This window comes from Vicugna pacos, chromosome 14 (genome assembly GCF_048564905.1).
Source record: "Vicugna pacos chromosome 14, VicPac4, whole genome shotgun sequence".
In the NCBI taxonomy this organism is placed as follows: Eukaryota; Metazoa; Chordata; class Mammalia; order Artiodactyla; family Camelidae; genus Vicugna; species Vicugna pacos.
The window spans coordinates 29,791,329-29,810,602 of NC_133000.1; positions in this window are offsets into that span (position 1 = coordinate 29,791,329).

Genomic DNA, 19,274 nt, shown 5'->3' on the forward strand with positions numbered 1-19,274 from the left:
GTTCAAAATAATCAATATGTTATCAAGGCATTTTCAGAAGTGACCTGCCCTGGGCCCTAACATTACACACACAAAAATAAACACATATACACATAAATGTATATACACATACAGTCAGGAAAGAGACAGACTGAAACACAGAAAGGCGGAAGGAGAGAGAAAGACAGAGAGAGAGAGAGACAGGACAAACAGAGAGGCACTGAGAGACAGAGAGAATGAACACTGGAGCTGGGAATGAGTGGAAGTCATGCACATTTTCATAAGTCAGCCTACATGTCAGGACCCGGGCCCAATGTCCATCTACCCTGCAGGGGAGGGTGTGGGGATCACACAAGGATGAGTGACCAGAAGGCAAAAAAGCAGGGAGCCATTGTGGGGCAGCCCACCCCAGAGGTTGAGATGAGACACTGGGCCTGAATCTGAACATGACAGAATGACCTAAGAGGTTATATGCCAGAGCGGATGATGTCAGAGTTGTAATTAACTTCAACCTGCTGACAGGGAGCTGGGAAGCAGGCAGCAAGGAGAGTGACTTTCCCCAGACCCCAGGGCAGACCCCGGCCTGTGTGGGGTGTGGTCTTCCCTCTGACAGCCCTCTGTGGGGTCCTTCCTTTGCTAAGTCTGTGCACGGACTCCCTGTGATGCCAGCCCGAGAGGGTGACAGATGTGGTAGGTGTTTATGGGTCTAGAGACATGATGGCTTCCCTAGGAAGCAGGGGCCAGAATGATCCCTAGGAAGCAGGGGCCAGAATGATCCCCACTGTGCTGACAGGGGATTGGGGAGACCCTGAGAGGCAGGTGGCTTGTTCAGGATGACAGCACTGTTGAGGATGGGGAACCTGGTCTGAACCCCACTGTGTCCTCAGAGCTGAGGCCCTGGCTGCATCCAGGCCTCCCCAGGGCTATGGGGGGCGCTGAGTTTGTGTCACTGTGTATGGACATGGCATGGGGTGGGAAGTGAGCCATCAGCAGCCCAGGAAGGCCCTTGGGAGCTTTGTGTCAGGAGGAAGCTTGGGGAAGCAGACCCCAGGAAGTGACCTCACTTCCCTGGCAATAGAGCCCAACAGAACTTTGAACCTAGGTCACGAGGCACCCCCTCTGTAGAGAAGTCCCTACTCAGCTCACTTGGTTGGAGACAGTGGCATATTCTGCTGCATCCCAACGTCCCGAGGCCGCAGCCTCTGGAAAGCCTGCAGCGAGGGTCTGTACCAATGCTGCCGGCACTGGGTCAGGTCTCACCCAAGGAGCCTCTGGCCTTTTGGCCAGAGGGACCCAAAGGTAACACAGGGAGGCCCAGGGCAGGCCTGCCTAGGCTGGGCCACCACTCAGATACCACCCAGGTAGCCCCACAGCCCCTTCCTGGCTGGTGGAAGTGGTGCAGTCATGTTGGTGTGGGGGGTCCTGCCTTAAGCAAGAGCAGGCTGAGGAAGGGTCAGAGGCCTGGGGGCCGGTCACATCCACAACCTGAGTCCAAGCTGGCTGGCTGGGATGTGGAGAGTCAAGGCAGGGCCCTGCTGCCTGAGGTGGAGCCCATGCCCTCTGGGTGTGTCTCTTCCCTCCTGGGTGACTGAGCTGACCAAGGTCCCAGTCTGATCTGGCAGTACAGGGTCAAGTGGGCAGAAGCAGGAGTGATCCTGGCTGGACAGGACTCTGAGACCTCTGGGCCGGGCTGGCTGCCGGTCACTGTCATTGCAGAGCCAGACACCGCAGGAGCTGGTGGACGAGAACACCCACGCCACTTCCCTGAGTGAGGGGCTGGTGCGCCACGCTTCTGAGGGCCAGTGCAGTCTCTGGTTGAATCTGAACATGGAAGGGTCCCCACCACCTTGGCCTCCTGTCCAGACACCATCCAGGCCTCTCCCCAGGGACCTGCCTGGGGCTGGCGGGCAGCTCAGCACCCCTGGCTCTGACCTGAAGCACCGTGCCCAACTCCCTGGGAGTCAGGTGGAGGAAAAGGAGCCCCCCAAGGCCAAGCCCCAAGGTGAGAAAAGCAGGGCTGGGTGCATGTGTGTAGGTGAGGGAGGGACGAGGGCTGGGCCACACAGGGAGGCGTCCCCAGAGGCTGCTTTTGGGACCAGAGCAAAGACTGGCCTCAGACCACCTGTCTGGAAGAATTCAGTCACAGAACACATCCTATGGGCAGTTCCTGGGTTGGGGATGTCTGGAAAGCTCTAGGAAGATTTCTGTCCCTGAAAAGTTGCATGGAAAGGGAAGCACGTGGGTAAATTTGTCTTCTTTTAGAGCATGAGCACTTCCACAAGACTTAAAGCTCTCTCCACTTCCAACAGTTACAGATCCAGGGGATGTGGGGGCAGCGGAAGTTGCCAGAGACCAAAAACAAGACCGTCTGGATCCCGCAGAAGACCCAGAACGCCCTCCTGCAGCTCCTGCTGCTCCTCCTGCACCTGCACCAGCACCTGGACTGCTGGGCAACAGAGAACCAGTTCAGGCATCACCACCCCCTAGAGCTGAGCCCCCTCTGCGCCCACCCACACCTTCTCCAAAATCCCATCAATCCCATCCCCCACTAGAACTTGACTTCCCTTCTCCTGGAGATGTTTTTGTTTGCTTTTTCGGTAACTTCCTTTTTTTGCTTCACATCATTTATGGCATCCTTTATTTTTCTGTTTTAAGTTTTCTTTAATAAAATACAGACTTTTTCCCTTTTAAATTGTGCAATTCAGGAGCATTAAGTGCATTCACAATGCTGTGCAACCATCTCTACCACCTAGTTTCATAGTATTTCTTTCCTCAAAGTAAAACCCTGGATCCAGAGCATGCACTGCCCTTCCTTCCTCCCCTAGCCCCTGTCAACCCCAAGTCCTCTTTCTCTCTGGGTGTCTTTACCTCTCCTGGATGTTCCCTGTCATTGAAAATATATGTAAGATGGCTTTTTGTGCCTGCCCACATGTTTTAATCTGGGGCTGGTGATTTTTTTGTTTTGTTTTCACTTGAAATAGCATTTTTATTATTTGAAAGGGAAGTCCAGGTGGACTAAAGATGTGATGTACAAAATGAAGCCCTTTTAGAAATTCTGTACATAATCTCGGGGTAGACACTTCTGTTCCCCCTGTGATACCACAACCAGGAGACAGAAGGGAGATGCTTAGCTCTTCCTGTGGCAAAAACAAAACCAAACAAATCAAAAAACAAGCAAAAGCCCAGAAAAACAGATGGAAAGACAAACCACAATGTGGAGAAAGCGTTCCTCATGACCCAGTGTTGGAGAAAGCTTTCACATCCCTGTGGTCCAAAAACCTCTTGAAACCCAGTGTTCTGAAAAGAAACAAAACACACACAGGCAGTTCCAATGAGAGGCAGTGCAGGTGGCCAGTGTGTGTTAGAGATGCTCGTCCTCTCAGGTGAGGACACAGGCAGACAGACACACTGTGTAGATAGCACTTGTCACCATCACACTGGCAGATCTGTAGTCAGGTGACAACCAGCCCTGGTGACAATGTGAGCAGGCAAAAGCCCCAGCAGGTCCCCTGGAAAGAAGAGCGAACAGACCCTTCTCTCCAAGGAAACAGGAAGTAGGACGCATCAAAGTGCCACAGGTACATCCCTTCCCCAGCAGTGCTGATCCTTAAAGTTCATCCCACTAAAGTCCTTGTAGAACTTTTCAAAGATGTCTTTTCAAGAGTGTTCATCACAGCACTTTTTGAAACAGTGGGATTTAAAGCAACAGTAATGTTTATAGAGAGGGGATGGGGTCCATCAGTTCTGGTTCACGTGGATGAATGTATGCTGTGCAGCTGGAAAAGTGGATGTCGTGTCTCTACCCAATGTCAGGGGAGGCCTCAGGGTGGAAGTATTCAGATCCACCGCCTGCATCCAGGGCCCCATCTGGAGGACCACATATGTATGAAATCAACATAGACATAAATGAATCTGATTGTGAGTGTGTGAGAAATAGAGATAGAGACAGACTGAGAGACACAGAGACAGAAAGATGAACACCAAACCATTCATGACAGTCACCTTCGTGGGTGGGATTTGCAAATCTCTTCTCTTCTATTTTAGGCAATATTTCAATGTTTTATAATGTGTCTGTATTGCTCTACTAATTTTAAAAGGATTAAAATCCTATGCTAATGTGACTCATTCATAACTCATCTCTGGAGTAATTAAAGTACATTAATCCTATTTTTAAAAGATTTATTTTGAGGACAATAAGCATTTATGAGAATAAAAGAATGAATTCCACAGCAGTTAAGAATCAGTAAAGAACAAAGCTTTCTTAGGACTTAGTTCCAAGTCAGCTCCGTGGCATAAGGGTTTCTCTAGGAGGTCGTGTACGTTCTGGATCTGCATCCAATAGAGTTGAGGAAGAAGTACCAGACCTGGACACTGAAGACTACAATAGATGAGAGATTTTGTTGAGAGAAATTAAGACCTACATTCACAGAAAATAACCCCATATTCATGGAGCAGAAGGCTTAATTCCACTAAGGATTCAAAGAATGCCTACCCAAATCCCAGGTGGTGTTTTGCAGGAATTGACAATCAATCTAAAAGTCATGTGGAAAATCTAGGGGCTCAGAATAGATGAGTGAATCTTGAAAAAGAAGAACAAAGTTCGAGGAATGGAAAGCCAGATGGAACCCATGGTTGATACAAAGACACTTTAAGCTGAAGATACCTGAGATTAGATAGATGCAGAAGGAAACCTGACATGGAAGCCAGTTCTCTCCTCCCCATTTGCCCTATTAAGTTAGGTTAATAAAAAGCCTTTAACTTTCACCATTTTACATGGTAGTTACTTTTCTGGTTGGCTCCTGTGTGTGTATAAATAAACTGTTTCTCTCGTTCATCTCCTATTTACTTCTGTGGGCTTTTGGGAGGGACTCTGGATGATGGGGAACTGCTCTTTTCTCACCTTCTTTAGTGATATCGTTTGTCCAGGGTGAAATGATAAAAAAAGGCTCCTTGGTTTTGGGCAGATTTGGAACATGTGTACCTTTTGAGATCTCCTGGAGGAAAAAAGGGGTTCAATAATGCTGGGAGAATTTACTGGTTGTCTTGGCCAAATGCCCAATAAGACGCTTTTGCAAGGAATTTTTAAAGGTTCTAAAACAAAGCTCCTATCTAAACCTCTTGGATGATCAAATAGAAAAAAGACAAAGGAGAATCATGGCTAGCCTAAGAACTCTTGCTTAACAAAATGGAAGGGCAGAATCAGATTCAGAGCAAAAATTAATATCCATTTACACCATCAACCCTCCCACACTTTTGTAGACTGGCTTCATGTAATCTTCCAGATGGCCCCTGGATAAAGCCCTCACCAAGATCACAAATGACCAGTTCCTTTGCCTGGACCGCATGCTCATTTTCAGGGCTTAGCCCAGTGGGAGGCTGGTCCTCAGGGCCTGAGAGGGGCTATTTGTGAAACCTCCTCCACTAAGACCCACCAGAATAAAGGGGAACTGTGCTCTGAGGGAGAGAGAGCACACCGAGCCTCTGTGGAAGCATCTCTGAGAGCATCCCAAAGGCACACAGCTCTAACTCTGGACACAGGAATCTTTTGATTGGCATCTTAGTTGGCAATCACCTCCTAGACAGAAAGAAGCAGATTCAAGATGTTTCATTTGATGGGCATGTCGGCCTCTCAAAATTATCGATGAGGAGGATATTTAATTCTCTGCAGAAGTAGAAACACCCATCCCTGCTCTGCTGACCTCATCTACAGAGAAACAGAGACAGGGCTGTAGGGGTGATTAAATACCCACACACCCTTCTTACCGACGTCAACATCCCCACTATCTTCTCCTGTCAGGACCCTGCACAAAAACTGTGAGTCAGTACCAAATATCACATAGCCGTCACCCTGAACACCTCTGTGTATCTCTGTGTCCAAATCAAGCACTAAGGCCTGTGACCATTACTGTCAAGTCGTTTCTACCTTTCAGCCCATCTTCCACTGTCATCCCAGCCCAACCTCGGTGTCTCTCTCCAGGTCAGCAACACTCTTCCCCACTGGCTTCCTATCAGCTTACCTTGCCCTCCTTCCATTGTTTATTCCCCATACATTACCCACAATGGTCTTTTTAAAGTACAAATCAGATCATGTTGCTCCCCTGTACAAAATACTCTGGTGACTTTCCCTTCTATTCAGAAGAAAATCCACAATCCCTAACATGACTCCCAAAGCCCTGTGTGATCTGGTCCCTCACCCATCTCTCCAGCCTCAGTTCTAATTGTTCTGCTCCAGCCCATCTTCACCGTCTAGATAATCCCCACCAGGAAACCTATGTTTGTAACTCCAAGTCTTGTACTTCTCCCTGCCTGGGAGGCTTTTCTCAGCTGTTACCTACGTGGCTTATTCTCTTAGTTCATTCAAGACTTTGCTCAAATTGTTTTACCCTCAGAGAGGACTTATCTAATCACATTATTTAAAATAGCATGCACATATATATTATTCAATTATTTTCTATCCTATCATGATTTATTTTTCTCTGTGGCAATTATTAGCACCTGGCAGTATATTATATATTTATTTACTTACTGGTTTATTGTCTGTCTTTCTTACTAGACCTATATTCATGGAACCACAAATAATGGGTTTAACCAGGAACTTTCAAACTGCCTTTAAATGAGTTATTTTATAAGATGAGAATTAGAGGCTTCCGCGGGTTGCTTAGAGGAAAAAAGAGAAAGGATTTAGGTTGAACTAGGTTATTAAGGACCTGGGAGTTGATGGTTACGTATTTTATAGATAGTAGTGTGTATCTGTTAATACCAAACTCCTAATCTAGCAAAAGACCGAGCTGATTACTTTTTTTAAAAACCTTTTTTTCTTTTTAAAGTTGGGTTGTTTGAGATCTCTTTTCTTCTTTGTTCTTTTCCTTTTTTTAAAAGAATTTTTTCTTATTATTTTTTACATTGAGGTACTGGAAATTGAACCAGCACATACTCTACCCTTTGAACTATTCCCTCCCTTCCAAAGTTGATTACCTTTTTACTTTGACAATACCATATTGAATTAAGATTTTTTATTCCATTTTCCCTTCAGAGACTTTACAACTGAGTGAGAGAGAATCAGAGGAAGCCCTGGGCCACCCCTTCCTTCTCAGTGGGTTACTACACAGCAGAGGAACTTGGCTGTCGCCAGGCCCAGCTCACCTTTCTGCTCTGAGTGCCAACTCAGGCCACTTCTCTAAACAGAGGCATGTTAGAAGCAGCAGATAGCCAACTAGTGAACAAAAATTACAAAACTGACCCAGCCTGCAGTTGGACATCATTTACTCTGAAACAAACCTCTTAAATCTCTCCTTCCCATTATTGGATGGTTTTCAGAAATATTCTGATGGAGATGAATCTGGCTCTTTGTTTTTCTGTGTTTCTTAGGCCTTCTATGACTTTAACTGCTGGCTTGATTTTCTGCACTACTTCAGGGAAGCCAGGCAGAACACGTGAACAGACCCTGCAGGCCATGGCTGAGGCATCTTGTCAAAGCATCCTTGTTGTGCAGAGCCTGCATTCATGGGACCATTTTTATTGCTCCTGTAATTAGTTCTGATACAAGTGTCCCACAGAGAATGAGGTTTCTAGATGAAAAGTGGTCAGACACAGGTGAGTGGTGGGGATGTGGAATGCAGATGGCAGATAGACTGGAAGGAGAGATGGGAAATGTTTCTTCAGACTTTAGTTCAGAACATTTCTGATTTTTATATGGACATTAAACTTGGTCAGGCTGAAGTGCCATTTGCTCTAAGAGGGGGTGATGTACACGTATCCCTATGACTTCTACAGAATACATTGAAGCTGGTCGTGGCAGCCTAGGGGACGGACAGATTAGAGTGACACTTATGTTCCAGGATGCCTATGATCTTGGACTCACAAAAAGGATAAGAATACACATATTTTGTCTGTGTAGTTCTAGGTGAAATTATTTTCACCCTTGCCAGATGGCGTAAGATCAGAGATCACGTAGTGTTTCTTACATCGCCAAGGTCGATAATTTTTCTTGATGGGTCAGCAGACTGTTTCCGATGGCCCAGGATCTGTGCCAGGCATTAGCTGTCTAGACAAACACCACACAGCCCCCATCCCTCAAGGAGTTCAGTGTATCATGGAAGAGACAAATTTAAATAGACTTTCAAAACAATGCGTTAAGAGGCTCTTGGTATCACGTATACTGTTATGTACAGAGGGCCCTTGTACTACCTGGGGCAGGGTTCTAGAAGGTAGGGAAGGTGTCAGAAAGGAAATACCTCCTGCACTGACATCTGACAGATGCCCAGAAAACTCTAGACCAGGAGGGTGCGTGGTGGGGACGGGATTCTAGGCAGCTTGCGTGTCTCGTGCAGAGGTCTGGTCATGTCTAAGAGCACTTTGCACTTAGGGAAGGAAGGTCAGTGAGGCTAGAGGCTGTGAGGAACTAACGGAAGCTGAGGCTGAAAAAAAGCAGCAACTAGGTGATGAGAAGGTGTGACATTAATTCAGGGAGTGTGGACTTCCTCACATATGCAGCGGGGAATTATTTGGGGTTTTAAGGAGGAGAGTGACACAGATTAGTCATTAAAATTTAGAAAAGTGGATTGTTCACTCTAAAGAACAGCACTGGGGAGAGTAGAAAGTGGGGTGTGAATTAATGCAGTGGGGAGCGAGGGGCGGAAACTTAATTGGGGGACATTAAGGAATAGAATTGTAGTACTGATGGGGGATAAGGGAATGAAGTAAAGGAAAACTCCCAGATGCATGGCACGGAAAATAGATGGGATGGTGATGCCACTGGTGGAAAAAGTAAACCTAATTCTGAGCGAGTGTAAATTCAAACATACAGAGCATTAAGATTTTTATGGGCTAATCAAGTGGGAATGTCTACTTGTCAATTATAAATGTATTTCTGGGATGGAAATGAGATGTCCATGCTGGAGATTTGACAGTTAATCAGTGGACAGAGAGCGGTTGAAGCCACGGGAATAAATGCCACCCACTGACAGTTTACCAAGGAAAAGGGAAGGAGGGCACTTCTGGTTCAGAAAATATGGCAGACCGGAAACTTGAAGACCCACTCACTGAAGACACATAAAAACATAGGACACAATGCAGCCAATCTGTTTTTTTTAAAAACAACTTTATTGTGGTATAATCCTTGTTCAGTAAATTACACATATTTCACATGTACAATTTGATGAATTTTGATAGATATCTACACCCAGAAAACCATCACCACAACCAAGATAGCTACCACTTCCATCACTCCCCAAGAGGGGCACTTTTCAAATTCCCATATTTATCCCTTCCCACTCCCTTCTCTCCCTGGTAACCATAAGTTTATTTCCCTATGTCTGTGGGTCTATTTCTCTTTTGTAGTTAAGTTCATTTGTGTCTTTTTTTTTTTTAGATTCCACATATAAGTGATATCATATGGCATTTTTCTCTTTTTCTGGCTGACTTCACTTGAAATGAATATCTCCATGTCCATCCATGTTGCTGCAAATGGCATTGTTCTATTCTTTTTAATGGCTGAGTACTATTCCATTGCATAAATATACCACTACTTCTTTATCCAGTCATCTGTCAATGGACAGTTTGGTTGTTGTCATGTTCTGGCTATTAAAAATAGTGCTGCTGTGAGCATTGAGGTACATGTGACTTTTTGAATTAGAGTTTTCTCCTGACATATGCCCAGAGTGGGAAGTCTGGATCATAAGTCCATTTTCAGTTTTTTAAGGAAACTTCACACTGTCGTCTCTAGTGGCAATGCACCCCATCTTAGTGAAACAGAGCCATGCTCAGAAAGTAATGGGTATTCCTAGGGGCCAGACATGAAGTGCAGTGAGCTTGGCCTGTTCAAGAATCAGAGGGCAGTCTGGCAGGGCTGGAGGAGAGTGACCAGGGGAATGTGGTACAGGCAGTATTCAGATCATGTGGGGACCTGCCAGGCTGGAATCAGGAGCCTGGACTTCCAGCCATCCCTTGGTAACCATGGGGCACTTGTTCCAGGACTCCCCCCAGATGCCAACATCCACGGATGCTGACGCCTCTTGTATAAAATGCATAGGACTTGCATGGAACTTATAGGCATCCTCCTGTATACTTTAAATCATCTCTAGATTACTCATGGTATCTGATGCAACATGAATGCTATGTAAATTGTTGCTGGCATGTGGCAAATTCAAGTGTTGCTTTTTGGAACTTTCCATTTTTTTCCAAATATTCCAACTACAGGTTGTTGAATCTGCTGGATAGGGAGCCCTTAGATATGGACAGTGGTCTGTATTCTCAGTCTAATCTAAAATATGAACACATTCTGGAGTGATCTATCACCTCATTTCTGAGCTTCTGTTTCTTCATTTGCTTCCTTAAGCTGAACTGCATTGTTACCCAGAAGCTCCTGATTTTCAGCACACCACTGTAATCTTTTCTGCAGGAAACTCATTTCTTATGTGTTTTTTCTAAAATTTTTATTTCATAGAATTTTTCACCTATAAGGTAAAGTAACTCAAGAACCTGAATATAATTTTTCAAAATATGGAAATAACTAAATTAAAAGATTTCACATGAAAACCAATACCTGTTTAATGAAAGCATTATGAAGAAATAAGACAAAACAAACAAACAAAAAATGGATGTAGCAAGATTGTGTCCAGTCGAGTGTGTTAGTAAAAGAAGGCTGTGTTCACAGTCTCAATTCTCAAAGTTTGTATGACTTCATTTAACACAACAAACACATGATGGGAGTGATGATTATTATTCTATTTTACAGACCAGGAAAGTACATTTCTTATAAACAGATTAGTGGATGTTTCTGTACATATCTTACACTGAAGATCATAAAATCACAAAGAAAAGATCCTTCCTCTGGCAAACAAGGGCTCCTCCAATCGACCTTTCTGGCCCTATGCCCTGACTGCATATGGCCCAGGACAGGTATGCTCAGTAACACGCCCATGAGACACAGCTGAGTGGCCTCCCTCCTCTCCTCCTGAATCCCTCCACCTGCCAGGACCCAACTCAAATGCTTCTCCTCCCTGAAATCCTTACTAGCACTCTCTTGTTTATTTCTAATATTTTTTTAATATTAAACTTTCTGCATTCTTATCTTACTCCTTTGTTTTCTCCAGTGAGGAATGCCATATTCACCCTTGTGTCTTCTACAAACATAGCACGGTGCTGTCTGTTCATTTGTCAAACACTTGAGAGCTTACGTTTCAGGCCCAGGGATAAAAAGGGAGACCAGGCCTTGGAAGGTCGCAGTCTGGCTGGGAGGACTGCAAACAACTGAACACACAATGCCATGAATTCAAAATAATCTTTGAGTTTCTTCAATCTTGCAATTATTGCTGCTGATACCAATCAAACGCACATACCTCTTAATAACTAATTTTTTAAAAGTTTCTAAAATTACAATATACTTCTAGGAATAGCATTTTGCTTATATTATCCAATTGCTTTTACTTAAGTTCAGAACAGTTACTAGTATAAAGTAACCATACCAGCTCGGCATGTTCCCTGTGGTGTACGCACCTGCTCTCTGGCTTGGTCTCTTTCTCTCTTAATTTTTTCCAAGTCTGCTTCAAAAGCTTGCTTGTCTTGCTTCAGTCTTTTGAGATCTTCCAATAAACCATTTTTCTCTTTCTTGATATTCCTAGAAGTACAAAAAAAATTATTCCTAACCACTACAGATTGTGGTAAAGGCTCTCTTTTACCCCATGCACCCGAAGTTCTGCTGCTGATCATATTTCCTAAATTTTAGCTCTGATTTTATTCCGCCCCCTCCAAATGATGATGAGCTTCCCAGAGCTTCCCGGAGTGAGCTATGAGCATGTAGCTCAGCACAGCTGTAGGGCCCTTCCCACGAAAATTCTCACTGCTCCCGGATGACAACGACCTCCTAACTAGCCTGGCTCTTCCACTCCCGGCACCTGCGGTCTGTCCTCCACACAGGAAGAAGTGAATTGTTTTGAAGAGTCCATTAATATCACTCCTCCATCTGAAATTCCCTGGTGGCTCCCCTCTCTGTTAGGGTAAACCCAAAGTCCTTATTACCATGACCTTCAGTGTTACCCAACCCAGTGTTGCCTGCTCCTCTGATGAATGTCCCACAAATCTTCCACCTCCTGCTCCACTCCACAGCAGAGACCTCCTGGCTATTCTGGGAACACACCCAGCACACTCCTACCCCAGGGTGTTTGCACTGACCGTTTCCCCTGCCTGCAGCTCTGCCCCCTGGAGCCAGGTATATTGCTCCTGCACTGGCTCAGGACTTATGCTCAGGTGCACCCCCAGGAAGGCCTTCCCTGATCCCTCTTTCTAAAATGGCAGCCCCCAACCTTGGCCCCTAGGTGTGCTGCTTTATTTTCTTCTCACAACACTCATAGGCACCTGACACAGTATATATTTACTTGAAAGCAGAACTTGATTTTGCTCACCCTTGTGTCACAAATGCAGGAAAAAAATAATGTTTGGCCCAACATTCCACACAAATCTCAATACCCTCATTCCTCTGCTTCACAGAGTCAAACTTATCCTTCAAGACTGAGCTCAAGTGTGGCTCTTCCTGATAACCCCTCCCCACATCCCCATGAAACTTCCAAGTCCCTCTAGCACAGTGCTCAGGGCTTTGTTTCCAATGACCCTGACCTATGTGCAACCATTTCTCTTTAATAAGCTGCAAGCTCTGTGGGGACTGACACTGATGTCACCACCTGGTTACCTGACAGCACTAAGGTGCTCAGTAAATGAACATGGGACTCAACTCAGAGCTGCTGAAGAAACTCAGATTCATGGCAGGACACTTGGTACAGTTCAGTTTCAAAATAAAAATTGTCAGAAGTTTTGTATCACACTACCTTAAAATCCAGTCTTACCAAGAAAATAAATCCATCCATAAAGCCTTGTATTATCATGGGTTTTGGCTGCATCATTTCATTGTTGAATCTTCTGTGTGATATTCTGTGGATGTCATTTTAGAAGAGTTACTGAGGTTCTTCAAGATTTTAATGTCAGACACACTCAGGGGCCTCTGGCTGCCTCTCTGACCTTATCGTCAACCACTCTGGTCCTTACTCCTTTCAATACAAAATATTCAGTTCTTAAAAAATAAAAACTAATTCACAGTGGAACTCTGTGTCACTGAAGATAAAAAGTTTATTTTCTCTAAAGAGTAAAATACTAAATGAGGAGTATAATCTAAGGGAAATGTTTATGTGGAAACTAAAAGAACAGAAACCCTAAGAGTGTTGGCTTATTAGGAATATAAAAATACTTCCTGCCAATTCTCAGAGATAAAAAACAAATCAATGTCCCACAAAGATTTACTGCATTTTTCCTGTGGTGTCTGTACTCCCTTCATATTATACTAGACTCCTTTCTGAGAAAAACAAATTGCCAGTCATATACATGGAAACTAACCAACCAAATACAGTCTACTACCTGAACCTTAGAATCAATTTTTCTGTTTTTCCAGAGACATTATAAAAGGACTTTAGGACTCCATATATGATCATCTAACCTCAATGTACTAAAGGAATCATTTATTTAATTGTGAAAATTATTTAGAGCTCCAGTTTTGGACCCTGGAATAGATCTTCTCTTTTAAAAATCAGGCAATACAAGATGTGAAATTTTGAAAAACTTTACTGAAGCATTTGGGAAGAAAGCAGATGTAAATCTTCATGCATCAGAACTGCGCATCATTAGCCTTGGCCTGAGGAAAGGAGCCTTTTTTTCCCCCTAATTTACACAAAAGTGTCCTTGCTTGCCAATCTGTGTACTTTCTAGCTTTGTCTGTACAATGTGTGTCTTTTTTTTCTATTTTGCATGAAAGACCAGTGTGAGCTACCAGCAACCCTGCCTCAGTGCCCTACATTATCTTACAGAAAAATGGAAGAAGTATGTGAATAAATGTAACACATGTAACATTCACAGCCAAAGAAGTTTCTTCTGACAGCAGTCCTATTTGAAAGTTTACGAAAAATGATTAGTCACTTCCTAATAGAAGACAGGACCCTAGCTTGCCCATGGCTGTTGGTTCAGCTCCTTCACTTAACATGTTAAAGGTGGGTGTAGTAACATGCAAAAGCCCTTACAGTGTGAAGCATGATTCCTATGTAGGTGCTGATGCTTCACCAGCTGGCCACAGTGAGTGCTGGTTCTCACCACTCAGACTCTCCTTCTCTGGAGAAACATCCTCACCAAACATCAGCCCCTGCCCCTGTTCCAGAGGATACCCCCACTCACTTCCTGGGACATACTTCAGCCAGGAACTGACTGGCTGGGGGGATCAAATGGCTTTCCCCTAGTTGCCTCAGTTGGGAGCCAACTCTGGAGTGCAGTCTGTTCTCCTGAGCTTCCTGGTGAGAGAAGAATAATGCCAGCCTCTGGCTGAGACCATGGTCTCACTTGCCCTCCCTCCCCCTGCCCACCCCCACATTGCTTCTCTCATTCCCCTTCTCCTGAGAGTTACCCTCCAGAAAATCATTTCCATAAGGACCCCCAGCTCAGGCTCTACATGTTTGGAACCTGACCTAAGACAGTAAGTGATACTGTATATTTATTTTACTATTATTACTAAAAATATTATTACTGAGATGTATTACATAAGTATCCCAGGCTTAATGACTGATCAAAAGGGCTGTTCAATTTCCTAAAACTGATGTCAAATTCAAATATGAATATGCTGAAAATATTGAAGTATGTATTAGTTGTCTAATGCCAAAAGAAAACCCACTAAAAACTAAAAACATGAAAGTTATAAAACTGAAAATCAGTGTATAATTTTTTAAATTTCCAAGTATAACTACATGTATTATTAATATAACAATAAAATGCTTAGAAAGAATTGATTTGATTTTAAGAATTTAAAAAGGACTTACTTTCAGGAAGTTAATTCACTGAATAAGCTCTGGTTTTCTGTGAACATTCACTCCCCATTTTTCTTGTTTTGTTCATGAAGATCTTTCACTTGAGTATACAACTTTTTATTTTCCTTTTCATAAAAAGAAAATTACATTTTAGTTAAGTCAGTAGGACCTATATAACATTAGTATATGTGCTCATGAAAGATACATCCTTTAAATATTTTTAGTCTTTAAATTTCCTCAGTTTTTGAGTAAGCTTTAAAATCTTTTTCAAACTGTTTCAATCTTCTCAGAAGACAATTTGTTAGCTGAAAACAACTGTTTCCAAATTGCTCAAAATTCTTAGTAAACAAAAAAGTTGCAGAACTTCCCAAAGCCAGCGAACCAATCAGTATAATGTACTGTGTTTCACAAGGGTAAGTGGGCGAGCAACTGCAGGAACAACCACTTCCTGATTTTGCACACCAGGAATGCAAAGGACAGGGGGGCTGTTTGTGTGATAGAAAAGAACAAACCAGACTCCATATTAGATGTGTTCCTTTGACTTTAACCCTGTGCTCTGTTTTCTAGGTTCAGTCTTGCCATCTCTGCACCTTTTGTGAAATAATGTTGCCAATAGCCTGAAATATACAGGAGAGCCTATTCTCAAGGCTCTGACCTTTAAGGATATTAACACATTTCCATTCATATAAAGATAACAAGTTGTAGAATAGAACATAACATTTTTTTTGTTGGAGGTTTACAGGGACACCGTGATCTGAAACACATGGACAGCTGCAAGAACACAGGATTCCAAGAACAAAGAATTCCTATGCCAAGAAGTTTGAAACAACCAAGCAAGTAGGAAAGGAGCCTGAATTCTGACTTGGGGAAGATGGTTCTCTAGGACCTTAGTCTGCCATCTTCTTGGTCTGCCGTCTTTCTGAATGGCTTTCTAAATAAAGTTGCTGTTCCTTGCCCCAAGACCCTGTCTCCTAATTTACTGGTCTGTTGTGCAGTGAGCAGGATGAGTTTGGGCTCGGTAACATTTGCACCTTCTTTTTTTGTTTTTAGCTCATCTTTCTGTGGTGAGGTAACTGGATGGAGCCACAATGGGTAGCCAGGCTTGTTTCTGAATTCTCTGTAAACAAGGAGGTAGAGACGAGGTGTTTCTGGAAGATCAGGATGAGGCAGAGCAAAGCCTAGACCCAGCTCAGCACTTGGTTTGAGCTAAAGAGGGGCTCAAAAACTGAGATCAAAAGAATCTGTGCCTAGATGCTCTGGCTTATTAACCTCTTTAAAATTAAGAATCTGATGAAAACCAAGGAACTTTAAGAATCTAATGAAACTCTGAACTGTCTCACCATGCCTGGCCTAATGCCTGGCAGACATTCTGTGCTTAATTCTGCAGAATTCTTGAAACCCAGAAAAATACGTACATATGTTGACATACAAGTTTTGTGTTCTGTGTGTGTGTGAGGGGTGGCTGGCATACTCATGCATCTGTTCCTTAAAACGCATGCTGCATGCAGCAAACTCAGAATGATAGGCAGAGAATCTGGACGGTTCTAACTCTAGAGCTGTGTGTCCTGCAAAATCAGTACTATCTCATTTGCAGTAAATGCTGTCATCTCTGATGCGGTAACACTTTCTCTGGGTGTCCCTGGAGTGAAAATGCTTCTTATTGGCAGGCTCAAGGCTTAGGCTTATACTGTCAAAGGGGAAAAAGGTAATGAGACAGAGAGAGGGGAGTGGTGCGGAGGAAATGAAGGTAAAGCTCATACTGGAGATCACCAAACCTGTCCTGCCTGTCAGGTCAACGTCACCAAGATGCCATTACACAGAAAAAATGTCTGGCTTCTACAGGACACATACATTTTCTCCCAATTTTAAGTCAAATTTTTTTCAATCTCAGGGTAATGGCAATTGATTTCAGATTCATATTTCTGAATATAATATCAAAACTAGCCAATGTTATCTACTGAAAAACATTACAGAAAATGAAAGAAAAATAGGACAGTTTCTAAGGAAATATGGCTATAAAATTAGTCACAGGCAACACGCATTAACTGGTTACTGTGTAGAGGGCATTCAGGTTGGTCTGCACTTTTTTTATGATTCAAATATATATATACTCCCTAATGTGGCTTTAATGTCACACAAATGGCTTTTAAGTGTAAAGCAAGAGAAAACAGGGGTAGCCAAGGAAAGCTCACCCGGGTCTCTCTTCTCCGAGCCTGTAGAAGGCCTGGTTGGCCCAGCTGAGCCCTGACCAGCGGGTTTAGCAGCAGCTGTGACAAAGGCCCCGTGTCCCTCAGGGACAGCAAGGATGTAGGCCCTGCACCCTCAGAAGCCTGGTTTCCCACGGAGGCATGGGCCCCTCTGGGCCCCTGGCTCACTACACCAGTGAAAACCCCCTTAATCTGCATTCTTTTGACTTTGACTAGGGAAGAAGTCTCCCCCGGCAGGCAGGCCGGGGGCAGAATCAGCCTGCCTTTGCTGCAGGGCTCCAGGAACTGAGGCACTGTCATCTTAATTTCACAACCATCTTATGAGACAGGTACTGTCATTCTCATTCCCATTTCACAGATGGGAAAACTGGCTCAGAGAGGGGATGTGATTTGCCCAAGGTTGCACAGCAGGTAGTGAAGCAAAGCCTAAAACCAGATTTTTTGAATTCAGAACCCATGCTCTTAATCACTTCAATTCTGCACATAACAAATGTGCAGACCAGTCAAATGATTACTTCCTCATACTGCCAGAATTCCCACTACCTGTTAAATGGACACAAATATTTTAAATGCCTTCTTTTCACAACCAAAGGATCTCATAACAAACGCATTATGTGCTGAAGAACTATACCTGTTGATGTCCCTGAACAAGTGTCTCTTGTTCCTATTTCTTTTTGGATTTGCTTCAATTTTCCCTAGTGACAGGAGCCAATGTTTCCTCAAAATGCAACCACCTTTGTTTTTTGTTTGATTCTTCAAAGCTACTTCACTGAGAAAATGCAGAAATTATTTTATTTGGGAAAGGAAATGATGAAGTGAGGAAGAATAAAAGAAAACACAAGGTGCACAGACCTAGAACTGTCTTACAACCACACTGGAATTAGCTTAACACCAGTGACATTTAATTCATTACAGGGTGTTTTGTGCTGATGGTTCTGATGATGCAATTAACTCAGATATGCTACATAGTGTTATTCTCTGAACTTAGACCTTCTACAGCAATCTCTGAAACTGTCTTCCTTGAAAGTCACCGTGAACTAAGGGATTTATTTTCAAAAAGGACCGCTAACAAGAGAATGATCAAAATGAGCCGATTTAAATTCTGATTTTTCCCCAGGGGTTCAATTTAGGCTTTTCTGTTAGGAGGCACTCTCAGGAACCAAGTCACTGGCAGCAAATGCATCGAGTCAAAGAGCCACAGGGACAGAGGGTGACAATGCATTTAGTAGGGGTACTAGTTCCTTTTCCATAAATAAAAGGAAAAGTAGGACAATGTGTCTAGTACCTTGGCTCAAAGAATATAATTGTCTTGATTCAGTTGGAAGAGTTCCTTCTCCTTCTGTCTCTGTAGTTCCTCCATCTTATCTTCCAAAGCTCTCACTCTTTTTCTGAGAATGTGACTTTAATCCACTCCCTGAGGGCTTGTGCACCCAGCTCCATTTTCCCTCTGCTTCCTGAACTCTTTCAAACATAGTCCTGTTTCCTTGTTCCCACTGCCGTATCCTGAAGAATCTTTTAAGGAAAAGCATTACTTCAGTATGTAGACTTACATATTAGATTTGAACACAGTGGGTTAGGGAAAAAAATTCACAAATGAAAATGACAGTTAACAATGTTCTACTACACAAGAAAATCAATAAATGTTCAGTAAGAGTGAGTGATTGGGGTTATCACTCAGTGCATAAGAAATTTCATATATTTCATTATTTATAATATAATTTTAACATATAATTATAGACCATACAACCATTATGAATATTACTGTGAAAATCAACACCTACATTCAGAAACTGAACACAGGGGTCAGTTTCTGTGGGGCCCTCAGACTTCTAAGGTAGCCATGCAGCTTTCACCATGGGAAGCTGGAGCTGCAGGTTGGGTGAGTCCTATTCCAGATATTCCTAAAAATTATAAACAATGGATAAAAGCACCACAAATACAAACTACGTTGAATGTGTATTCGGCAATTGCGTAACAAGAATCACTAATACAACGGGAGCTCTAAGACAAGTGAGGATCTCACAACAGGATGGTGCAAAACAAACCCCTTCACACAGCTGTCCCCCTGCACACAGGACCTGGACGCAGGACCCCTGCCCGGGACTGGCATCTACTCCATCTGACGTGGAGGCCCACTGACCCAAGGCTCATGTCCAATGACACATGGAGCTAAATAAATGTGAGGAGGGTGTGGATCGGGATAATTTCAGGTTTCATCACTTTTAAATAAATTACTCTTTTAAATGTTCACAGT